Source organism: Macaca mulatta, chromosome 3 (genome assembly GCF_049350105.2).
Source record: "Macaca mulatta isolate MMU2019108-1 chromosome 3, T2T-MMU8v2.0, whole genome shotgun sequence".
NCBI classification, from domain to species: domain Eukaryota; kingdom Metazoa; phylum Chordata; class Mammalia; order Primates; family Cercopithecidae; genus Macaca; species Macaca mulatta.
Window position 1 is genome coordinate 124,271,506 of NC_133408.1, and position 26,859 is coordinate 124,298,364.

At 37.2% G+C, this 26,859-nt stretch overlaps 1 protein-coding gene and 1 non-coding gene across 20 annotated transcripts in view; both read right to left on the reverse strand.

Annotated features, from left to right (window-relative positions):
- PPP1R9A (protein phosphatase 1 regulatory subunit 9A) overlaps window positions 1–26,859 on the reverse strand; it is a 384,913-nt gene that overhangs the window by 182,312 nt on the left and 175,742 nt on the right. The gene's annotated exons all lie outside the window — the stretch shown is intronic.
- LOC114677313 (U4 spliceosomal RNA) lies at window positions 9,384–9,524 on the reverse strand. Its single transcript, XR_003728581.1, has one exon. It is a non-coding gene; the product is annotated as a U4 spliceosomal RNA (small nuclear RNA).

The following is a 26,859-nucleotide window of genomic DNA, read 5'->3' on the forward strand; positions in this document are numbered from 1 at the left end:
TGGGAAAATTGGCTAGCCATAAGTAGAAAGCTGAAACTGGATCCTTTCCTTACTCCTTATACGAAAATTAATTCAAGATGGATTAGAGACTTAAATGTTAGACCTAATACCATAAAAATCCTAGAAGAAAACCTAGGTAGTACCATTCAGGACATAGGCATGGGCAAAGACTTCATGTCTAAAACACCAAAAGCAACGGCAGCAAAAGCCAAAATTGACAAATGGGATCTAATCAAACTAAAGAGCTTCTGCACAGCAAAAGAAACTACCATCAGAGTGAACAGGCAACCTACAGAATGGGAGAACATTTTTGCAATCTACTCATCTGACAAAGGGCTAATATCCAGAATCTACAAAGAACTCAAACAAATTTACAAGAAAAAAACAAACAACCCCATCAAAAAGTGGGCAAAGGATATGAACAGACATTTCTCAAAAGAAGACATTCATACAGCCAACAGACACATGAAAAAATGCTCATCATCACTGGCCATTAGAGAAATGCAAATCAAAACCACAATGAGATACCATCTCACACCAGTTAGAATGGCGATCATTAAAAAGTCAGGAAACAACAGGTGCTGGAGAGGATGTGGAGAAATAGGAACACTTTTACACTGTTGGTGGGATTGTAAACTAGTTCAACCATTATGGAAAACAGTATGGCGATTCCTCAAAGATCTAGAACTAGATGTACCATATGACCCAGCCATCCCATTACTGGGTATATACCCAAAGGATTATAAATCATGCTGCTATAAAGACACATGCACACGTATGTTTATTGCGGCACTATTCACAATAGCAAAGACTTGGAAACAACCCAAATGTCCATTAGTGACAGACTGGATTAAGAGAATGTGGCACATATACACCATGGAATACTATGCAGCCATAAAACAGGATGAGTTTGTGTCCTTTGTAGGGACATGGATGCAGCTGGAAACCATCATTCTTAGCAAACTATCACAAGAACAGAAAACCAAACACCACTTGTTCTCACTCATAGGTGGGAACTGAACAATGAGATCATTTGGACTCGGGAAGGGAAGAATAGATTGTTTTAAAAGACTACCACATCCAGGCAGGGTGCAGTGGCTCATGCCTGTAGTTCCAGCACTTTGGGAGATCTAGGAGGGCGGTCACTTGAGGTCAGGGGCTAGAAACCAGTCTAGCCAACATGGCGAAACCCCATCTCTACTAAAAATACAACAATTAACCAGGCATAGTGGCATACACCTCGGGAGGCTGTGGCAGAACTGCTTGAACCTGGGAGGCAGAGGTTGCAGTGAGCCAAAATCATGCCATTGCACTCAAGCCTGGGTGACATAATGAGACTCAAAAAAAAAAAAAAAAAAAAAAAAAAGACTACAACATCCAGTGTTTGTGAGCATATAGAAAAAAGGATACTCTTGAAGAGGAAAGCATAGTTAGAAAGTAGTTATCAGTATTTTAAATGTAAATGTCTTTGACATAATAATGTCACATCTGTGTTTACAGAAATACTTGCAAATGTGTACAAAGATGTATTTGCAAAGAAGTTCATTACAGCATTATCTGTAATAGCCCAAAGCAGGAAATTGCCTGATTGTCCACCAGTAGAGAAAATGGCTTGCTAAATTATGATATATACAAATATGTAATTCAATGCAGTGACTGAAGAGATGTATATCTCTCTACTGACATGGAAGACCCCAAGATACATATATCATTAAGCCAAAGAGCATGATGCAGATATAGAAAAAGATATTCCCAATTCATATGATCTCCAATTGGTATGGTCCCAATTTTAACCTAATTTAAAGCCCCCTAAATAACCTAGTTATGTAGCACTTGCCAACTTGTAAAACCATGCTAAGCCTCAGTCTCCTTATTTACAAAATAGTTATTATAATAATAATGCCTATCCCCATAAGAGTATTATGAAAATAAAATGAAATAGTCCTTGTAATTATGCTTGGTTCAATGAGGGGAGAGGAAAAGCTTTCCCAGGGTAATACGAGGGATAATATTTATCCTGATACCTACTATTCATATCATACTTTTTAAAAATTAAATTTGAAAACATTTTTAATAGAGATAGGGTCTCACCATATTGCGCAGGCTAGTCTTGATCTCTTGGCCTCAAATGATCCTCCCACCTTGGTCTCCCAAAGTATTGGGATTATAGGCATGAGCCCAGCCTCATATTCTCTTTCATAAACATGTTTTGAATATATCATCCACTGGGATGTTTAATGTCCTTTAAGCAAAAATCTGCGTAACCGACTTAGTATTAGAACATAGATTAGGCTGCCAAAATCGCCATGTCCAGAGCAATGCACTGTCATTACACAATGGCTCACGGCCTGCCAGGCTTTCTGTTTTTTTCCTGACCAGGAAGCCCTTTCATCTACATGATCTTGATTCTTTCCATTTTCTTACAATAGTTCTATTATTTTTATTTATGTTAACCTTAATTGCTCTACAAAAATATGGATAATTAATCAAATAATCATCAGAGCATGATTCCTTCTGGTATTCCAGCAACACAAAAAACTCTAAAGGCCAACAGTATTCTGGGCCCTAATGTTCAACACCATCAAGATATATGTATTTTTGCAGTTCAAGCACCTTCACATTGTTCCTGTTTTATTTCACTGAGAAAAGTAAACAAAGGATGTTTAAATTTAAGACTTCTTGTTTCAGAGCCAACAAACGATATTCTGGTTCCCGGATCAAAGGAAACAAAACAAGACCTCATCCACTGCTTCACAGCAGCGACAGGCTTTCAGGGGTAATGAGTTTACAAACACAGTTAGCAAGGACATTTCTGAATGAACAACCCAAGGCTATGAAAAGCAAATAAAGTAAAAATTAGCTTATTATAAGATTTCAACTAGAATCATTATCTTATATATATTTTCAGTAGTTTAAACTGCAACACTTTTTCAAAACGGCAGCAATACATTTTCAACAATAAGAAAAAGACTTATTTCCTTCACTTCTTTATGACACATTTTCTTTAATCAATGCAGGTCTAAATAAATTCAGCATTTTCTTGAAATACTGACTGGAAGGAATCTCCCACAATGCTTCCACAAGGTCTCAGTTCAGGCTATGGCCCAGGTTCTGTAAAATCTTCCGGACACATCAAAGATGAAAAATGTTCCAGGTCCTAGCACGCTGAGTTTCAGATGATGGCTTGGCAAAGTGTACGTACTCCTGGAGATAAGCCAAACATTCACATGCTTCCACAAACAGGCTACACTCATCACAAGCTTCCTTGGCAGAACTCTGACTCACCTTCACATGATTTCAGTGGCTCTGCAAAATAAGCTCTAAATTGAAACTAACAATAAGCATGGAGAAGATAGCCACATATTAACATTCCAAAAACCACTTTGGCAATCCTCACAAAGGAGAATTCTAATAGCTTTAGAGCAATGTATAATCTCAACTTTCCTTTTCTTCCCCCAAATTAAGGCTAGTTCACTGATTGACAATAGGAAGAATTATCTAGTGTATTGATTGCCCAGTGTGTGCCCGGGAGTATGTTAAGAGTAAGCCAAACTGGAGTTTATAATCATCAGACAATTTAGGGTAAACACTGGTAGTCTCCAAAGATCTAAACAGCTGAGGGCTTTATAGTCTATTCCTCTACAATCTTATAACGTAAGGAGTATGTTACAATGAAAAGAAATTTCAAACTAAATTCTGCTGCATGTAAAAACATTGCTTAACTGGAAGGTGCAAAAAACAGACTCATAGGGCTATCTCATAAAACTCTGTAAAATCCCAGATTTCTGTCCTTAAAGTTATTTTGAAAAGTAGCCTATGTGAAAGGTTTACTTAAAGCAGTTGCAACTACATTCTGTAGTAGGATGCATTTAACATTCTAAGTGGATCACTCACCAGAATCTTACATACCACAAAACAGGATCAAATGGAGTACTAGTTAGGTATTACTCCAAAAGTTGTTAATTTGCTACCCTCGCCTGACCCAAAGTCTAGTTACACAAAATATTTCTAAGGCTAACCCATGTACCTTCAACATCATTGATTTCACCAATTATTTGTAACATACTTAACATTAATACCCTGTATTGTGTAGATTTAAAGTATCAATATCTGGGTGCAGGCTTCTAATCAGCATCTTTCAAATAATAACTTACTAATCCTAGTGTGTGGATTCAGGAATGAAATACCTAGAAAGCTAAAGAGTCCTAAAACAAAGTCACTCCCATAAATAGTATGTTATATATGCTAAAGTACTTTAAATTATAGACAATATGACACTAGACACAAATTAGCTCTCTTTACCAACCAATCTAGGGAGTAAGGCAGAAAAGCATAAAGAGAGTTCCCACGGTTTTTCATATTTTAGTGTTTCAATGGATTACTAAAGAACAAGAAGTTGGGCTGGGCGCGGTGGCTCATGCCTGTAATCCTTGCACTTTGCGAGGCCGAGGCGGGCGGATCACAAGGTCAGGAGATTGAGACCATCCTGGCTAACACGGTGAAACCCCGTCTCTACTAAAAATACAAAAAAATTAGCCGGGTGTGGTGGCGGGTGCCTGTAGTCCCAGCTACTCTGGAGGCCAAGGCGGAAGAATGGCGTGAACCCGGGAGGCGGAGCTTGCAGTGAGCCGAGATCACGCCACTGCATTTCAGACTCCAGCCTGGGCGACAGAGCCAGATTCTGTCCCCCAAAAAAAAGAAGTTAAAAAAAAAAAAAAAAACACAACATACCCTACATACTGGGAGGCAGAGAGCATGCTAGTTCAAATGGCAACACAAGGAAGTCCACCTTTGTCAAGGTTTTCTAGAAAAACAGAATTAATAAGATATGTGTATGTGTTTTTTTATATATACTATATATATTTATATTAAAATTGATTTATTTTAAGGAATTGTCTCATATGACGGTAGGGACTAGCAAATCCAAAATGTGCAGGGTAGGCCTGCAGGCCGGAGACCCAGGGAAGAACTAATGTTGCAGTTCAAGTTCAAAGGCAGTCTGCTGGCAGAATCCCCTCTTCTTTGATAGAAGTCAGTCTTTCTTCTATGAAGGTCTTCAATGAATTTGATGAGGCCAATCCACATGAAGGAAGGCATCCACTTTAGCCCACTGCTTTAAATGTTCATCTCATCTAAAAGATACTTCATAGACTCCAGAATAATGTTTACCCACATATCTGGGTACTGTGGCCTACCAATGTTGACTCATAAAATGAGGCATCACAAAGTCCTTCAAACAGGATATTCTCTGGCTGCAAAACTGAACTTGTTAGTATTTGACAAGGATAGTCTGGAATATGACTTCCTTACAAGTAAGTAGAAATAAGACTACAGATTTACAACACCTACAAGCTACAGAGACATTTCTGACAAGTTAAAGCATTTCATAAGTATAATATCATTACTTCCATACTTAAACTCCTAGCTTAGAAAAGAAAAAGCCAACCTAGCTAGCACTGCAGTAGGAAAGAATACTGAGGGACAACTGCATGGGGCCCACATGTAAGGCAGTGGTCAATGAGAACTTGTGCTGCCGTACTCTGTGGGCTTGGCCAACTCACTGGGTCTTTCTGAGATCAGGCTTTTATGTGCAAGAATGCAGGACCAATTCTGATACCCAGGCTGCTGGATTCTAGGGTCAATCTCGACGCTGAAACCTAATCAAAATTCTTATCACTATGTGTCTCTCTGATGACAAGTCTTCAACTATTCATACCTACATTTGATGGTAAGTTAACTAAAAGCATGAATTCTAAGTTGTAGCTTATTTATAGCAAGTTATCTGTTCCACATTTTTTAATACTGCCACATAAATACACAATCCTATTGAGCATTTGAGGGATGGATCATCTGGGACCCATATTTCTACCTAGATGATATTATTATGTTTTTTAGATAGTTAAGCTTTTAGTTAATTTTACCACTCTGCTAGTTCCATTCTCACATCTAAATCATCTAATAGGCATTATAAATGCCAAACCAAAACACTTAGTTTACTGCCCTCTGCTAAATATGGGTCAGCAAGGCAGCTGAGACCCCTCTACCCAGGTAAAAGATAATATCCATAAGCTACTTTTGCAAGGAAAGGTTTCTGAGGGATATCCCATTTGAGGGCATTAATAGGCCAGATGCTCTCCTTCACAACCACAAATCCACATAATGACTCAAACTCTGAATTCAGCAGTAATGTACAAAAAGAAAAGGAAATGTAAAGATTAATACATGTAAACATCATAAAAGTAAGTTTTTTCTTGCAAAAATACAGGAAAAAAGAGAAAGTAAAGATCAATTTATATTTGTTCATATAAACAGTAAGCTCACTTCTGTAATCCATGTGAGCTAGCCCAAAGAAAGGTAAACTAGTCTATCTATGAAGATGTTAGTGCTGCTAAGCAGTATTTCCAGTTCTTCTTGTGGGTGCGAAGGGTATTTTCTTTCTTTACCCTTTCTTGCCTTGGGGTGGGGCTATGTAAATAATTCTCACCAATGGGTTCTGGACAGAAGTGGTGTGTGTCACTGAGCCATTTTACTGCGGAGGCAAGACCTTGCAGTGTTTTTTTTTCTCCTTGTATTTCTGGAATCTGGAAAGCATATATGATGGAAATGGATCCTCTACAAGTTTAAGTACCTTAGTGACTATACTGAATACAAGGAGCTTCCCTTTGACCTAACATGGACATGTAACATCAGTGAGAAATAAACATCTGTTAGAAGATAATGGGATCATTTAGTAGTGCAATATAAACTAGCCTATGTTAACCAGGCTACCATCTAAAAGAATCACTTGCTCACTATTACTATGGATTGCAAAGATCCTATCTTGCTTTAAAAACACAAGATTTTGGGGCCAAGAGATGAATATAACTAAGAACCTTTCACCTCATTTTAAGTGAAAACATTAGTGACAATAAATCACACAAAGAACCCCAGGCCATGTCAAAAGCACTAATCTCAAGTCAAGGCCCTATTGTCTGTTCTTCTGCTGTAAGCTCAGTTCCAAAAGCCTACGGGCCTCAGGGAGGGGACTGAATACCACCTTCCATCCTAGGTGGTTCTAGATCTTCTTCCCAGCTTTTCCTCACACAGGGCTGTGGGAACCCAGGCATGGCTGCTTATAGTGGCATCAATCATATCTTCCATATTACCTACCTCTCATGTATTTCTTCCCTTATGCAATACAAAGAGAGATAGTTTTCAGAACCAGTTCTTATCTAAGGACAAAAGAAGTAGTGAGCAAAATAGTCTTCAGAAGGTTAAGATACTGGAAAACACAACTTACGCTGCTTACTAAGTACTCTCAATTCATATCTCCATAGTATTCTTCTTATATTATTTGGAGCAAATTGTTGTATCCCCAACATATTCATATTCAAGCATATACAAAAGTCCATCATAAAATCAAGTATGCATTTTTGTATTATCAATAGCACCAACCACCTCAAATATAGAGGATGCAAACTCTTTAAATTTTTAAACTATTTATTTATTTTTAATAGAGACAGGGTCTTGCTATGTTGCCCAGGCTACTCTCAAACTCCCAGGCTCAAACAATGCTCCCACCTTGGCCTCCCAAAGTTCTGGGATTACAGGCATGAGCCACCATGCCCAGCCAGAAAACTCCTCAAATTTAAAATAGCTACAGTTGACTTTGTGGAAAGTTTTATATATACATACATGCATACACACACACACACGCGCACACACACACACATATAAGTAAAATATATATAGTAGTACATATATATGAAAAGTTAAATTTTCATATATATGAAGATTTTTAGTGAAAGAATATTTCAAGATAAGTAGAGTTTTACTAAGGTCACATATATAGAAATATTAATGAAATAAGTTAAATCTCTTGCTTTTGACAACACAGAATTCAATCATTATTGGTACCATTTATTGGCAAATATGTGTTGTTAAAATACTTGAAAAGTATTTTTTTATTTTAATTTTCATTTTTATTCTCGTGAGACTGAACATTTTCAAACAATGGTCTTTTTTCCATCTTCAATTTGTGACTTACTGGTTACTATACATTGTTTTTCATTGACTTTTAATAAATTTCAATGTATAGTATTGCCTAGAGAAGCCTTAAAAATAAGTTCTCCCTGTAAAAATAGTTTATGCCATTAAAGTAATCAGGGAAAAAAAATCCTTCATAAATGTAAACTTAACTCATCCTGAATATGGACAAATTCTAAGACAATTAAACCTAAATTAGCGAGTTTTCTAACAGAGAACTGGGAAATTCCACTGATGTTCATGTTTTCCTCAGTATTTTTCAATTTATTGTAAACAATTAAACATATCCATGAGAAATTAGCAATGTCTTCTTTCAGTTCAGCCAGAGTTTTAAACTGGAGACATATTTTGCTAACTGACAACTGGTGGCCAGCATGAAATAAATTGGTGGCCTTGGTCCAGTTTCCACTGGACAGGTGTCCTCATCACAGAAACATTTAACTAATTAACCCAATTGGCACCTATTTGGGGGCAGTGGACAATCTCCTAGGTGAAATAACTGATTTCTCATTCCAAGAAGTAAATACTCTTGTACAGATGCAGCAAGTTAAGTTAGTAAATCAATTTTTGTTCTCGCATGTGTCTCAGCAGTTAGTCCTTCCTGCTTCTTTTACTACAACTGCCAGCACCGTGCTTCTAAAAGCCCATAGAGGAAAATTAGTCTAAATTGTCTAAATAAGAAAACAGATGGAGAGGACCAATACGAGGTGCTTGTGTGTGCACACGCAGTGAGATTACAGAGGGGAAATGGGGATGAGGGGATGCCGGGCACACGAAAGAGGGTCTGAGAGCTTCTCTGGAGCATAAAAATGGAAAGAAAGATTTTAAGCTTCTCCAGTACAGAAGTTTACACTCTCCCATGAAAATCCCCCGGGGTGACTAGACCTCTGAATGGAAGGGAGGGTGGGGTAAAGAGTATCATGAGAAGCAAACACTAAACTCTGAGGTCTTGGGTACCTTGGGAAGAGTACCTCAAGCTCCAAATTTTACCTGGAAACAGAATGAAACAGCCTTGAAAGGAACTTAACTGTTCGTTCAAGGAGGTCATCAGAAACAACTGTGGGCTAAAGTCAAAGGGGCTCTCAACACAAGGACCTCTGTAAAACTCCCAGGAACCGTACATACATTTACCCAGGGTAGTGGAAGAGAATGCCAAAACATGGATGAGGCCAAACAAGTGGGTGAGGATCTCAAGAAGGTTAACATTAGTGCAGAGGAAAAAAGGAATGTGATATAAAGTGATTAGCAAACTAAAATGGATTCCTATTCCTTACATAAAAAAGGTTGATGATCAGGCTCTTCACAGTACTATAATAGTCTCTTTTTTCTTTTTTTTTTTTACATTTATTTTTATTCAGTCTCCATAGAGACTGCCAAAAAATGCCAATGCTAACTATATTGTAAGTCATCATGGCGGGGTATTGGGAAAGGTTTTCAATTAGCTATAATCACGCCTAGGATAAACCTCAGTTGCTGTGATACTGCCACTGCACAAAGCTATGATGATCTTTCCATATGTCAACACGACTAGGCTATAGTTTCCAGTTATTTAATCAAACATTAATCCAAGTGTCACTTTGAAGGTATTCTGTAGATGTGATTAAAGTTCAAAATCAGTTGACTTTAAGCAAGGGGAATTATCCTAAATAATCTGGGTGGGCCTGATTGAATCAGTTGAAAGGCCTGCAGAGCAGAGCTGAAGTTTCCTGAAGATAAAAGAAATTCTGCCTGTGACAGCAGCTTCAACTTGTGCTTGAGACTTCCAGCCTCCCATCTTCATTGCCTGCCCTATAGATTTCATACCCAGACTCCACATGTGCATAAACCAATTCCTTGTGGTAAATCTCTTAAAATGTATCTTCTACTGGCGGTGCTTCTTTGGTTGACCTTGACTGATACATCAACAGTTCAACTCTTCCTCACAGAAAAGGTAGAGTAATTTACAGCAGTAGTTTGCAAAGTGCTGACTGTGACCTAAAGAGGTTGTGAATCAATCTAATAGGTCATGAAGAACATTGAGAAAGGAAAGTAAAAAGGATAGAATAGAAAAAGTCAGCATTCATTGTAAGTAGTAAAAGGACATGTTGTATTTCAAAACTTTTGGTTTCAAATATACACATACATATACACATATGTATGGATCATATGTCAATATGAAATGGTTTTGATTTAGAGACTAAAAGAACAGTAGCACTTAAGAAATAGTGAAAAAGTCAAAGCAGGGAATATAGTTTTCTCCAACTACTGAGCCTGTGAATGCTGACCACAGATACAGAAATTACCCTTCACACTTTGTCTCCTTTTGAGCCACTGATTTTTACTTCAAATCCTTATTAAGCACCAGTTCACTGGCTGGTACTATGCTCAGTATTGAAAATATCTTATTAGGCCAGGCATGGTGGCTCACACCTGTAATCCCAGCACTTTGGGAGGCTGAGGTGGGTGGATCACCTGAGATCAGGAGTTCAGGACCAGCCTGGCCAACATGGTGACACCCCTTCTCTACCAAAAATACAAAAAAATTAGCTGGGCATGGTGGCAGATGCCTATAATCCCAGCTACTCAGGAGGCTGAGGCAGGAGAATCGCTTGAATCTGGGAGGCAGTTGCAGTGAGAAGACCGCACCACTGCACTCCAGACTGGGTAACAGAAAAAAAAAAAGAAAAAAAAAAAAAAACTTTACTAATCTCAGACCTATCATTGTAACCAACAAGGGCTGTAATAAAGGGATGTGGGCCATACTACGGGAGCACACAGTAGAGACATCTAAGCCTACCTGGGAGGAGAGGTGAGCAAGAAAGGATTTCCCAAGTGACCCCGAAAGCAAAGAGTTCAGCCAGCAATGGTTAGAGTGAGCAAATAATAAGGCGGGGTGGGGGTGGTAGGTGTGGAAGGCATTCTGAGAGGAACAGTAGCATGTGCAAGGTAGGAATAAGACAGAAGAACACAGTAACAGGACAGGAAGTAAGCCAACATGGCCAAGGCTACATACAGCAGTGAATGAATGGGAAGAGATGGTACAAAAATAGGTAGAGGAGCTCTGGGACACAGTTTTTGTGAGTAAAATCCACATGCCATGCAGAGTCCCTAAAAGCATTTGTCTTTCAGAGAATGGGAGTTTACGAAGAAGATTAGAGAGAACCAGAACTAAAAAGAAAGAGAGGAGCCAGGAGCTCTAGGAACCCTCTATCTTCAGTCCTTTTGGAAGACTTAATGGGAGTCTAGGCCCTCTCAGAATACTAAGAGATTTTTCTCAAAGTGATCCTGGTGAGGGGGCCATCATTTGTGTCACAGCAGAAGGAAGGCAAGAATATGATTGCACTGTCCTTGCAACGAAAGCAAAAAGAAGAAAGGCAGCATCAATCTTAGAAGGCCATGAGCAAACCAAGGTCCTAAGAAGTAAAGTTTCTCCTGCAGTCAGTCAGGCACAAGAGGAACATGAGGGAGAATGACAGCAACAAAAGCCCTTCCTTTGCCAAATACATGTTACATTTTTAGGGTGAAATTATGTAAAATACATGCATTGTAAAGGCCTATCTAAAATCCTCTATTTCCACAATGTGCTGGTCTCATATAAAGAGAATTCATACTTGAGGCTTAGCATTATCTATTAAGAGTCAAAGAATAAAACAAAGGTTGCACAATTTTCTACAATCTCAAACAGTTTCAAATGCTGACAGAGGTTTAAAAAAACTGTTTTAGCAAGGATATCTAGACCTACACAGTACAACGAAAAATTTTAATTTCTGTAAAGGTCAAGAATAAAATATGCTTAATTTTTAAATTCTTCAAGCTGAGGCCAGACATCACATGGTTGAAAAAAAAAAAAAAAAAAAAGAATCTTCAAAACAAGACTGAAGCACAAACAACTAATTGTTAGGGAATGCATATATACATGAGGACACTGATGCTGTGGTACAAGGCTGAGCTTGTAAACCTAAGACTAGACTCACAAAAAATCTTTACTGCATTCGGGGCAGCTGTGATCCATGTTAAAAAATAATCATGTTACCCTTAAAAAGCAGGAAAGACTCTGTTTCCTTATAAACAGATTGTCCCTTCCCTTTAGACTTCTCCAAGAACTACAGTCAACTGTAATTGACCAATTCTGGATCATGACTGAAAATGTCAATATACAGCTAAATCTACAAATGGTATCTGTCTCATGTTCCCTTACTTATTGGAAAAACTTAAAGGGTGGAAATCCTTTACAGGAAACAAGATAATCGACTATCTTTGTTAAAATATGTCGAGGACAGTGTTATCTCATTATTCTTAGTGTTTTTGAAGTAAATGCTGCCACCACTTCCGTTAGTATAGGATTAATGGTCAAATCTGGGAATCACTGACCTTGAATCATACTAACTTTGACCTCATATATCTTTTAATAGAACTGATGGTTTTGTAAATATGCTTCTTAAATCAGTTGTCACCACAGCCTCAGAAACTGTCCACATGAAAGAACACACTAGAAAAACTGGTAATTTCTTTATTAAAATAAATAGGTGAATGCTCTGTAAGCAAAAAAGAAAATGCAGCAATCATCTGCACCTCCTACCTGGGTTCCTGATTCTGTATAGACGGTTCATACTTCTGGACCAGTTAGATGCCTTGATAGCACCTCAAATTTAAAGTATCCCAAAACAAAATTATAGTGTCTCTCATCTTGTCTTCAGTGTTTCTCATGTTTGAGGACAACAGGATCCTTTCGGCCACATAGGCTTGAAAGGGCAGTCAATCACACAACAAAACTTCCTCTTTTCCTCCTATACACCCACATGAAATCAGTAAAAATCACCTTTTGTTCCTATCTCTTTTTTTTGGGGGGGGGGGGGGGTCGGAGTCTCCCTCTGTCGCCCAGGCTGGAGTGCAGTAACATGATCTCGGCTCACTGCAACCTCCACCTCCCAGGTTCAAGCGATTCTCCTGCCTCAGCTTCCCAAGTAGCTGGGATTACAGGCATGTGCCACCATGCCTGGCTAATTTTTGTATTTTTAGTAGAGACAGAATTTCACCACGTTGGCCAGGCTGGTCTCAAACTCCTGACCTCAAATGATCCACCTGCCTTGGCCTCCCAAAGTGTTGGGATTACAGGCGTGAGCCACCACACACAGCCTGTTTCTATCTTTAAAAGGATTCTTGTTCTACTCACTCGTTCCTATTCCCTCTGCATACTAAGATTCCTAATAAGTTATCCTGCAACTTATGATACACCACATCTAGGTGCCATTCCTAAAGCGTGGCTCTAATCACATCACTGTGGGACAGGAAACAACACTGGAAGATGGGATGGAGTAGGGTGCCAGAAGAGAGAGAATGAATTTATGAATGATTTTATATTTCTTTTATATACTTTTTTGTACTTTCCAAATTCTATATAATGAGCAAGTATTACTTTCTAATGGAGATGAAGAAGGGCACAAAAAAGCCTCCTAAGTTTCTCCATATTACCTGGAGAATATAGTTCAAACATGCAGAAAGACATCCAAAGTCCTCTAAGATCTGGCTCCAGCACACATGGCCAGCCTTTACCTAGCACTACTCTTCCTTTCACTCACCCTATCATCCAAAAATTGTTACTATTTTGTTATATGTTTGCTAAGCTTTCTTTAATATTCTTCGGTCTCTCCTAAGATTTATTACATTATGCTATATATTGTATTTATCTGTGACCACAGTTTTTATTCAAATAAAGTCAGCTGCTTTGGAGTCTTATCTTTCTATCACTTAATGTTCACAGTACAATGTTTTAGAAGCAATGGGCCTTTAATAATTGTCAGTGAAACATATAAGGTTGGTACCTTAAATCAGAACCACTTCTGAACAAAAGAAAAGTGACCTGTGAGAGGCAAAACCTCACAAAAGGATAATAATAAAATTTATAACTTCAAAACAAAGAAGTCTTATGCACAGTTGAGGCTGTATTCTAGAAGACATGACCTAATAACATAGACTTAATGATTATTTATGTCAGGAATCAAGTATTACCAAAAAAGGAAGATTTATTAATAGTACCAAAATTAATTTTTGTATCATATGGTAGACAACATAAAAAAAGATTTTTACTCTCCTTTTGATGGCTTAGGTTGTTCCCGGCAAAAAATTTTGTTTCCGGTTTTTGATCATTTTAATGTGACTGAATAGAGAATCTAGTTTGGAAGAACTCATAATTTACTTTTTAAATGTATTTTGAAATGCTAAAATAAAACTGTATTAGAAATGGTACAGTCAAGGGTAATTAGCTTTACTGATGTGGATGAAAGTGTATTATTCGGGTTCTCAGGTTGAAATATAGAGCTGGCAGGAAGAATTAAAATGCTTACAAGTATTTCAATTGTTGCTGGAGAATGGATTTAAATATGTAAATATATAAAAGTGGTTGGCTCCCTTTGCAGCCTTGAGTGCAACATCTATCTTTAGGTGATGTAAGGTCAGTTAAGGCTTTAATGTCCCACAACTGTGGCAGATTTGCTGATTGAAATACAGCAGTCACTTTTACAGTTTTGCATTCTAGTCATGGTGGTCTAACCTGAGAAACTCCATCTGTTGTTGCCTGTCCTCTCTCAAGCCAAAAAAAAAAAAAAAAAAAGAAAGAAAGAAAGAAAGAAAACAAAACAAAACAAAAAATCATCCCATGTATAAGAACTCAAGTCTCCCAAAACTTGTGGTCACGGCATGTCATCTCCACCTGCCGTACTGATATCGGGAAGGTAAATACATATGCCATATGTCTTAAACAAAAGTGTAGTTGTACTCAAATGTCCATTTGCTTCTTACAAGTTACCCTGACATAGACAAAGCAATTATAGAAACACAGTTTAATACAGAAGAGAATTAAGCCTCACTCTCTCACTTTGGAAGAAACCAAAACCACTTCCAAATTATAGGTTTCAATTTCTTGAATATCTTGGAACTTCCCTATGACAATATCCTCCAACATTAGGTGACTACCCTCTTGTCTGTAACACCTGTAGTCCTTTAGTACTTACATCCTGCCTTTCATCTGTTAATGCTATTTTACTGTTTAAATCTGCCATCTTCAGCACAGGACTAGTGTCTTACTCCCATTGTATCTCCAAAATCTGGCTTTGTGCCTGACAGAGGATCTATTCAATAGATGCTTGCAGGGAGACTGCCTGATAAAAGCAGTTTTTCTGGAAGTTCTGTAACTCCCTTGAATATGTACTTCATTCATTCAAACAGCTGTTCAAGATTTCAGATAAGCTGGCAACATGAGCAAAGGAATCTTTTTCACTGTCTGGTCCACCCTGCTGGCTTCCACTGTAAGCACTGGTATTTAGGGCATCCAAGATTCTGGCAGCAGCTACAGTTGGCATAAAAATGCAACACAGAGAACTAGTCCTCAACCAAAAAAAAAAAAAAAAAAAAAAGAGTATGTAGTATAAGATACAGAGAAGAAAAAGCTGCTCCTCTGATGGCTGGGCCTGTTCCAATGCTGGCTCTCTTTCCACTCCTTTCTCACTATATATAATGTAAAAGTATATCCATCAGCTGTCATCATAAGAATTGAAAAGATTTCAACAGTGACTACCGGGTGGTCAGTGAGATTGTACCCACTCTGTTTACAGGCAAATAGCAGACTTGAATGGCATTTTCCTTCAATTCTGTTCAAAAATGCCTAAAGAGCGAAATGACAGGTAGGTGATAATGAGGAGGTGAGGAAAAGGAGAAGTGCAGCTACCATTGAGTGATTCTTCTGGGATAGGTATCTCATTTAAATCTCATAATCATCTTTTTTGGCAGACCAGTCAACTTCAGGCTCACAGATGACAGACAGTTGGCCCAAAGACACACAGAAAATACATAAGTGACAACAAAATACAAGTCCATGAATTAAAAATCCATGCTTTTCTCTCCATGCCACACAGCTTTAGGGAGGGGAAAAAAAGCATTATTAAAAGCACCAAATGCCAAAACTAAAATAAGCACCCCTACATAGAATAAACAACACATGCCCCTCAACCCCACAACTGTAAAGGGCCATAAATTGAAGGGGGTGGAGATTCAAACTTACCAGTAACTAAAGAAATGCAAATTAAATTACATAAGTAATTTTTCATCTGCAAAGATTTAAGGCTGGTCATGGTGGCTAACACCTGTAATCACAGCACTCTGGAAGGCCAAGACGGGCAGATAACTTGAGGTCAGGAGTTCAAGACCAGCCTAGCCAACATAGCAAAACCCCATCTCTACTAAAAATACAAAAATTAGCTGGGCGTGGTGTCATGTGCTTGTAATCCCAGCTACTCGAGAGACTGAGGCAGAGGAATCACTTGAACTCAGTAGGTAGAGGTTGCAATGAGGTGAGAGTGTGCCACTGCACTCCAGCCTGCGTGACAGAGCAAGACTCGGTATCAAAAAAAAAAAAGACATAAAACAAGGCAAAGAGACAGATAAACTCACTCTAATACACTGTGAATAAAATTTAAACAGGCATAACTTTCTGGGGGACAAAAATATTGAAAACTTTAGTATCAGCTGACCTAACAGATTCTAACAGTTTAATGAAATTACAGATATACAGAAATATTTCTGCACACTGACATTAATCACAACATTACTTTAAAAAGGGAAAAAAAATCAAGTCCAACAGAACTTAAAGAAGAAAATAAAAATTTAAAAGAGCAAAAACTTGGAAGCAATCTAAATGTCAAAAAGGAAGGGTTAAAAAAAAATGGTACATTGATACAATGGGATATACTGATTCTTACAGATGTATCCTAAAAATCATGCTCTATAAGATTATTCAGTGACACAGAAAATATTCAAATATATTCAAATATTTGGTATGTGAAAAGATTATAAAACTATATCACTATGTACACACATGATCCCAATTATGTAAATACATATAGACATCATAATTTCTGAATGCTAAGATTATGAATGATGTTTTTCCTTTTCTTTTTTTGAGATGGAGTCTCACTCTATTGCCCAGGCTGGAGTGCAGTGGGGTGATCTCGGCTTACTGTAACCTCTGGTTCCTGGGTTCAAGCGAGTCTCCTGCCTCAGCCTCCCAAGTAGCTGAGATTATAGGTGTGCACCACACCTGGCTAATTTGTGTATTTTTAGTAAAGATGATGTTTCACTATGTTGACCAGGCTGGTCACAAACTCCTGACCTCAGGTGATCCGCCTACCTTGGCCTCCCAAAGTGCTGAGATTACAGGCCTGAGTCATTGCGCCTAGATGATTTTTTATTTTCTTTGTAGTTTTCTGGATTATTAAAATACAGAGCTTTGGTAAATGTTATCTTAAAAATATTCATTACAAAACCATGAATGATCAATGGGCATAAGTTTTCCATACACTATAAAAGCAAATTTGTCTATATATCAACTTAAAATATATTTTTATAGCGCTTCCAATGTTCATTTACATAGTGATAACTTATGTTTACAGTGATGGGCCTATGATACAAAAATATCTTGTATTCTATAAATTTCAAATGCAAAATAAAATCAGGTTCAGTTTTCTTTTTAATGTAATAAGCTTGTATTTGCCAGGCAGTAAACTGAAACTATGCTCTGCAGTTAAGCTGTCACTGACCCCTCAAAAAAAGGATTAGTGCGTGTTGACCTTAAATACTAAAAACCACCAAAGACTTAACCCTTAATAACAAAGGGACTCTAAGATCTCACTTCCCATTTAAGACAGCTTAGTTACTAGGACACTTTGATTTTAATTTTCAGACTGTGTTACAGGAAAGTCCACTGTACTTTATCTTCTTTCAGACATTTGGCTGAGGGTCTGGAAAATTACTGCTCATGCTGAGAAAAATAATAATAATAATAATAATAATAATAATAATAATACCGTGCTTCAGTTGAAGTTTTCTGAGCTTAGTTCACAATGACATTTTTAGTATGTGTGTTTGTGTGGAATAATCTGTCATCATATGACAACAGAAGAACTAGTTCCCTGAGTTACATCTACAGATGGTTCTAGCATATTGATTAGTCTAAAGAATAAAAGTTTATGTAAAACTCAGTAATATTATAAGTTAGTTTAATTCAGAAAAAAAAAAATTAGCTTCTAAAATATACAATTGCAGAATGTTATAACCCAAGAGGATCTGAGCAATTACCTAAGTAGGGATGGAAAGAACCATGAGACATGGCAAGCCCTCTTCCTGTGTTGGATTATCCAGGTGAAGAATGTGAGGCAAGTGCGGCCATCTTCCCAGAATCTCCAAAGCAGTTAACTATGTGATCAATTTAAGGGAAGGACAAAAGAAACATATTTGCCATATCTGATCTAATCTTATTTTAGATTTAAGGAAAGAAGTACACATTCACACAGTTATTCAAAGCTCATGTTAGAAAAAAATTCCAGATACAGAGTATTCTTGATATATTTACCTTGTATTCTTTCAGAATGGTTCTCTCTAAAAAAGACAAGCAGCAAAATGAGTCCTTTCACATGAAAGAGATGGAGCCCTCTTGTATTCCAATTTGGATACTGCAGTTATACTTCACATATAAATTGTATGCATTAAAAAGCATTTGAAAAGAAATGTGTAAAAGTGGTAGTAGTCATTGTAAAGTAGCTGGAGTACTAATTTGCTTTATTGTCTTTAAGATTCTCGTATTTTGGTGTTCTATATGAGAAAATAGAAATGAGAAATTTCACTTAATTTTCTATTGAAAAAGCAACGTATTAGCATTCCTACTTATAAATAGACGTTGGCATGGTGACTCAGAAGATCTGCTCTTCCGCTTGTGTTATCTTAAGTAAGTTGACCTTTTTAGGCCCACATCTTCCTCATCTGTAAAAATGAGGGGAGTTAAGTAAATGACCTCTAAGATCACATTCAGCTTTGAAATTCCAAAACTGTACCTACAATAAATCTGCTATTTGAGAGTAGCAAATTATCACTGCATTAATGTTTTCCAGTCTCAGCAGTAACTACTGACTAAAAGACAAGGAATCACCTTTTCCCGGCTTTATTTTTCAAGGGAAGAGACATCCATTAGTGCATGCCTCCAGGTCCTCCCACTTACTCACATCACCCCAGGCAAAAGTGATTTACTTGTCTGGCTGGTCCCTTAGTTATAACAAACTGGGCCTGTGTAACAACCTCCTACCTAGTATTTAACTGGATACTTTGATCTCTACAACTCTAACTTTTGTCTTACCTCTCAAGTAGTTCAGAATTAGTCAGAGAAAAGAAATATTGTTCGATAGGCTTCTCAAACTTCCAACTTCCAAAACAATATTCAGTTAACACAAGCATTTGCAATCACGGCTGTGATTTTTCCTCTACTATCTCTAAGCTGCCCTGATTGCATGGTGGTTTAACCAGTGCCACAAACTTCAGTGAAACTTTCCAAATTCAAAGTTAGAAAGCACATAACACAGAACACCATGGTCCTTAAAAAATATATACCACCATATATTTTAAATCAGAGGTTGAGGTCCAATATATTCCACCTTCTTTAAAAGCTCGAGTTTCTTTCCTCTTCTCCAACATGATGAATGCTCTTCTCACTGAGAAATGATATTGACTATTACATCCCAATTCTCAGCTACTATTCAGGTACCACTCTAATCATACCAAATTGTTTATTAGGATTCTACTCTGATTAAAGAGCCCACATTTCTTTTTCTTGTAAGGCACAGAATAAAGCTCAAACAATATAGTGTATCTTGCAAGATTTTATTTTTTAAAATTCTTATTTCCCATCTTCTCTCTGACACACTCTTATTGGTATCTCCAGAAAGCTCAAGATCTCAAACTACTTAAAATGAACAGAATTCCCTTTCATGATTCTTGTTTTTTTTTTTTTTTTGAGATGGAGTCTTACTCTGTCACTTAGGCTGGAGTGCGGTGGCACGATCTCAGGCTCACTGCAACCTCTGCCGCCCAGGTTCAAGAGATTTTCCTGCCTCTGCCTCCTGAGTAGCTGGGATTATAGAAGCCTGCCACTGCACCCAGCTAATTTTTGTAGTTTTAGTAGAGACAAGGTTTCACCATCTTGGCTAGGCTGGTCTTGAACTCTTGACCTCGTGATCTACTGGCCTCAACCTCCCAAAGTGCTAGGATTACATGCGTAAGCCAGCACGCCCGGCCAGTGAGTCTTCTCATCCATCCAAAAAACTACTTATCCTTCAAGGTTAAATGTAGACATCTATCCTTTTACTATCAATATTTCATCATGTTTCACTTTTTCCCCATCAGAGTGAGTTCTTCAAGTATTAGGCCCATGACCCAGCAAAAACACTGACCCATATTAGAGATTCCATAGTACTATGAATGAAGAAAATTTACTTCATTTGTAGTTTGAAATTACAGAGACTAATATTTCTAATGAGCTACAATTCTTAAAACTGAACTATTTATCTTTATATAAAACATTGAGACTATTTGATTAGAGAAAGGGAAATCTAAAACGGGTTAGCAATTCTCATGGGATAAAAGTAAACATCTGAGTGCTATAGAGCCACATCTAAATTATGTTTATTTCTGTGTCTTAAAGAGTGAGCAACTATTACAGAAGGTAGATTCACAATCGTAGCACAACTACAATAACTGTGTTAGTTGGTTTCTCAGAATGAAATTACCATAACTTGAACTCTTAGTATAATGGGTCGGCCTTATGCTTTTGGCTTTCTCTCTTTTTTTTTTTTTTTTTATAAGAAAATCCATTTTTTATTTATTTGTCTTATTTTTTGAGACAGTGTCTCACTATGTTGCTCAGGCTGGTCTCAAACTCCAGGGCTCAAGAGATCCTCCCTCCACAGCCTCCCAAAGTGCTAGGATTACAGGTGTGAGCCACTTGCTCCCGACCTAAACTCTCTTTTCTGAACCAAAATAGCATTTTCATGAATTTCCCTGACTTCTCGTCTAAACTAGCAACCACTTTATAAGTTATGTTCACTATCTGCCTTGATGTGATTTTCACTGATCTTGGGCTAAATTTCATATATGAGTATTACATGCCCCCTTTTGAGTCTCCAAATTTTAGTGTATATATTTTATTAGTGACATGCAGTAGAAAAGAATAAAAGTAAACAAAAAAATGCTTGGCCTAGTGCAGCAAAACTAGTAGGTTTTAAGAAAAATCTTTATTCCCTGTTTCCCCATTCTAGAATTTAGAACTAACTACAAAGGCCCCTTAGTTAGTAATCAACAAACTCTATAGTTGTAAATGTTGCAAAGAAATTCAAGATATTTCGGCAATAAAAAGGCAACAGACTAAAACATCCTTTGCCAAGTTAAGATTCTTCCCCAAATCTTTTTCAGGTAAAACACTTATTTATATTTGTGTCAAAATTTATGACACAGTCACCCCAAATCTTTTTTAGGTAAAACACTTATTTATATTTGCATCAAAATTTATGACATAATCACCCTGTTTTGATTTAAACTACCTATAAAATATGTGTTAAGAGATAAAAATCCTAAGCTAAAATTCCCTAAAGTTTTGTTGTAAAAATAAAAACCACTTCTACAATGTGCAGAGCAATATGTACTACCATCTATTCTAAAACTATGCTAACATAAGATGTTAACAATTGAGGAAACTGGGTGTGGAGTATATAGGAATTCTCTGTACTACCTTTGCAGGATTCCTACAAATTTAGAACTATTTTAAATTTTAATATTATTTTGGAAAAAATTGGGGGGACAGGAATTGGTTACTTACATAAAATAAAATTTAAAAAAAGAAAAAAAACACATTAAATTATATCCCTACCTCACATCATACAGAAAATAAATTCCAAGTGGATTAGTGTATTGAAGACAAACTGAAAACCAAACTCTTAAAACCTTTAGATGAAATTACACAAGAAAATGTTTATGGTCTTAGGAAGATTTTTAAAACAAAAAGAAATCAAATATTAATCATTATGACAGTATTAAAATTTAAAACTCCTATATAATAAGGAAACATATACCAAGTGAAAATACAAGTTATAAACTGAAAGAATAGACTAATAAAATGGTATTCACAATATTTTTGGGCGGGGTGCAGTGGCTCTTGCCTGTGATCTCAGCACTTTGAGAGGCCAAGGCAGGTGGATCACTTGAGGTCAGGAGTTGGAGACCAGCCTGGCCAATATGGCGAAACCCCGTCTCTACTAAAAATACAAAAATTAGCCAGGCATTGTGGTGAGCGTCTGTAATCCCAGTTACTTGGGAAGTTGAGGCAGGAGAATCGCTTGAACCCGGCAGGCAGAGGTTGCAGTGAGCTGAGACCTTGCCTCTGCACTCCAGCCTGGGCAATAGAGTAAGATTCAAAAAAACAAAACAAAACAAAACTTTTTTTTTCTTTTTTGCTGAGCGCAGTGGCTCATGCCTGTAATCCTAGCACTTTGAGAGGCCGAGATGGCAGGATTGCTTAAGTCCAGAAGTTTGGATTAGCCTGAGCGACAGAGTGGGATCTCATCTCTGTTTTTCTTTTTTTATGGGACAGATCTCAAATTCATATAAATAAGAGAAATAAAAATCAAACAAAAAATGGGGGTAAGATATAAACACATCATTCACAGAAAAGGAAAATCTAATGGATAATAAACACATGACATGGGTCCTACTTTAGTAGTAATCAGCAATATAAATTAAAACAATGAATTCCATTTTACATCCATTAGAGAGACTGAGTATGGGTGAGAATGTGGAAAAACAGGAACTAGTAAATTATGTGAGGGTGGGTATGGCCCAATGATAAGTAATGCGACAACAGACACTAACAGTAAAGGTATTATACGAACCTAAAACCTGGCTAGTTCACACGGAGACACACAACACAGAGAAACACTTGCTTATGTGCCTATGTAAATATGCACAAGGATACTCACTGCAGCATGGTTTGCGATGGTGATGAATTATAAACTATCTTAATGTCTATAACAAGAAAATGATTACAAATTCTGTACTATTCATAGAATAGAATACATGTACTAACTATATAGATTACAACTAAGTGGGCTATGGCTCATGTATCAATAAAGACACATCTCAAAATAGAAAACTTCAACAAAGAGTATATTTATCTGACACCATTTATAACAAGTACAATATGTTTTAAAATAATATAAAATGCTTGTTAACTAAAAGCACCAAATTCAAAAGAGTGATTACTTCTGGGAAGGGCTACAAGATGATTTTATATTAGGGAGTGAACACTGTGGAAATCTAAGTCTGTAATATTATATTTCTTTAAATAGAAAAATACAAAGCAAGCATGAAAAAACATTAAAATTTTACAAAGCTAAAGCAAGCATGAAAAAACATTAAAATTTTACAAAGCTAAATGGTGGGTACTCAAGTTGTCATACGATAAGTTCTATGTTCAGAATTCTTTATAATAAAAATGTGTAAAGATTAAACTTGGCAAAAATAATTTCTTAGTGATGTTTAGCCTATTTTTTCAAGATTTCACTACTAAAGTTAATTTTTACTTCATCATGTCCTTCTAATTGTTCTCTGCCCTTAGGTACATAATCCTTATGTAAATAGTAACAGACTGACTTCTCTGTCTACATCCAATAACTCAGAATTTTTCCCTAAACTTTTCTTTCAACATAGGCATTAAATTTTGTGTTAGCTCACTGGTGAGTGGTAACACTTGTTCTTTTCTATTTTAATAAACTGATGCCTATGGTATATACATGCTACCTAAGTATGAACAATTTTTTAAGAACTTAAATATACGTCTTTGCCTTGTTTTCTAGCATACAATTTTCCTGATAAGAAATCTGCTGTCGTCTTTATTTTTATTCTTTTCTCTGCAATGTTCCCTTTGTCTCTGGCTACTTTCAAAATGTCTCATATTCACTGATTTTAAGCAATGTGATTATGATTGCAACTTAGTGTTGTTTTCATTTTTCTTGTGGTTGGGTTCATTGAACTCCTTGGATCTGTGAACTTAGTGTTTTCATCAAATTCAGAAATTTTTCAGCATCATTTCTTCAAATATTTTTTCATTCCTCATCTACTTTTTGGAACCCAATTACAAATATATTTCTTGCTGCTGTTTGTTATTGTGGAGGTGGTTGAGATTGTTTGCTTAGAGACTTCTACACTAAAGTCTATAATCCTTGTGGTATGGAGCCTCTGAAGTCTCTGCTTGATTAGCTTAGCAGTTAGCTAAGCTGGAACTACCTGGAACCACTATGTTTCCTAGTCTTTGCAGCAGAGCTCTGAAGTGTTAAGGGACACTTTTGACAAAGTTCAAGACATGCTACCCCAAAATATGGCACCTTGGAAGCTGAGGAAAGAGCAGAAGCAAGAGGCCACTTGCACCTTCCCCTACTCACATTCTTCCCTGAAACAGGCCATAAGACCTAGGTTACCATGTAACCTCTCTCCCTTCTCCGCTGAAGAACGTTAACGTGATAGGTGTCTTGCCCTATACCAGGGGGCAAGGAATGTCACACAGGGACATGAAGAAGAATCTGAAAAACTAGACATTGCCGAGTTCCCCTAGTTTATTACCATTAGATCATACCCTTTTGTCCCCCAATCATAGTTCTACATGACTGTCCATAAAAATACACAGATCTACCTGTTTCTCTGGGTCTTCATTCCTGAAGGCTCCTATGTCACATGAAATATATACTAAATAAATATATATGCTTTTCTCTTGTTAATATGTCTTTTGTGGGACCTCAGCCATGAACCTTGCAATGGGTGAGAAAAGAAATCCCTTCCACTCTACACTTTTTTTTTTTTTAAGAGACAGGATCACCCAAGCTGGGGTGCAGTGGCGTGATCATAGCTCACTGTACCCTCAAACTTCAGGGCTCAAGCCATCCTCCCACCTCAGCCTCCCAGGCAGCTGGAATTACAGGCACACACCCCCATTCCCTGCTAATTTTAAATTTTTTTGTAGAGACAGGGTCTCGCTATGTTGCCCAGGTTGGTGGTCTCCCACTCCAAGCCTCTAGTTCTCCTGACTTGGCCTCCCAAAGTGCTGGAATTACAGGAATCAGCCATCACACCAGGCCTCTACCCCCTACACTTTCAACGTGCACCAGGCAGCACACAACGCTGCCTTAGCCTCCACTTCTGGCTTATACAGAGTCTCAAGGTCAGCCTAAGGTGAGAGTTTAGGGCCTTCTTAGGTGTTTCCCGAGCATGCTCACAGCTCTACACATGCACGTAAGTCTTCTAAATTCCCAAGAATGTGTCAGAGCTTCCTTCAAACCCCATATGAACATCTAATTCCCCAGCTTCTCCTATTAAGTTTTTTGGTTAGCCTTATTTTTTGTTTTAACTACTAACTACCACTAAGACAGCAGAAACGTAAAGCAAGTATTTATGACAAACACCCCTCTTTCCCACCTCCCCTGCAAAAAAATCTGTTTGCACTGAGTTGGGTCAAATAAAAATAATCTTTGTGAGAGGGGTTATCCAGACAATCACCATACAGGTCAAATAATGACAATTCGATGAAAATGGAATTTCTAAGGCAATTCAATACTATTAGCCCCCTGCAGTGGCTGCCAAGGTGGTGGTTTTCACCATGATTTCAGGCTGTTGGTTTCAAGGCTATCATGGCACTGGGAAGTTTGCTGGGGGCAAGGGAGAAGGTAAAGGTAATAGAGTAAATTTAAATCCACTAAAGTTGCTGTTCTTACAGAGCTTATTATAGTCATTTTCCTTAAATGCTTCATAATTGTAGCAAGACTTTGGTTAATTTCCAAAATTCTGGAAAAAGGTGACTGACCATTTTGCCAGTATTGCTTTTATGAAGAGGAGGATTCCCAGAGCACCTTATCCCACCATTCCTGCTGATGTCACTACATATTTGGCCGCTTAAGTTATCTCACTGTTTACTAATGCACCTTTCAGGGAGTTCTTCCCCAGTCATTTTTATTCTCTCTGTTTCATTTTGGAAAGTTTCTATAGCTGTATCTTAAATTTCACTTATCTTCATTTGTTCACTGTCTAATGCACAGTTAATTCCATTCAGTACATTTTTCATCTCATTTTTCATTATAGTGCTTATCTCTAGAAGTTTGATTTGGACCTTTTTCGTAGTTTCCATATCTCTTCCTAATACATTTTTCTCTAGCACCTCAAAACATATGGAACACAGTTAAAATAACTATTTTAATATACTTGTATACTAATTCTTTCATTTCTGTCATTTCAGGGTCAATTTTGATTGATGTTTCACCTTGTTATGCTCTTTTTAAAGTCCCTGCCTCTTTGCATGCCTGGAAATTTCTGAATGAATGTCAAATATTGTGAATTTTACCCTGTTACTGCTGGCTATTTTTGTGTTACTACAAATATCATTAAGCTTTTTTTTCTGGGATGTGGTTAAATTACATGGAAAGTTTGATCCATTCAGGTCTTGATTTTAAGCTTTGTTAGGAATAGATGTGCTGCATACGCTTCTGAATTAATTGATTCTACTCTTTTTCTCAACTCTTTGTAAACTATAGTTAACAGGCAGATATGTAAATTGACGTGCCTGATAATGTTTTAATTGACATCTTACCCCATATGGAAAAATAGTTTTGTTCCATTTGCAAGTCATCTGGACCTTTCTTTATCTCATTTAAATCTCTACTGTTTTGACTTCTCTGAACCTGTTACAACATCTACTTGGTTCTGTAGGAAACCAGAATATGCCACCCAAAAATATGACTGTAGGAGACCAGAATGTCACCCCAAAACATGCTCTTTTGCATATTGATTATTTTGAGAAGCAGCAGACACATGAGAAGCTCTAAAAACAGAGTAGAAGATACTCTTTTGTAAGGAAAACTTAGATCTATGGAGAAAAGCTCCATTTGTAAGAGTATCTCCCTCTTTGTGGCAGGAAATGAAGAATTACTAAATCATAAGAGACTC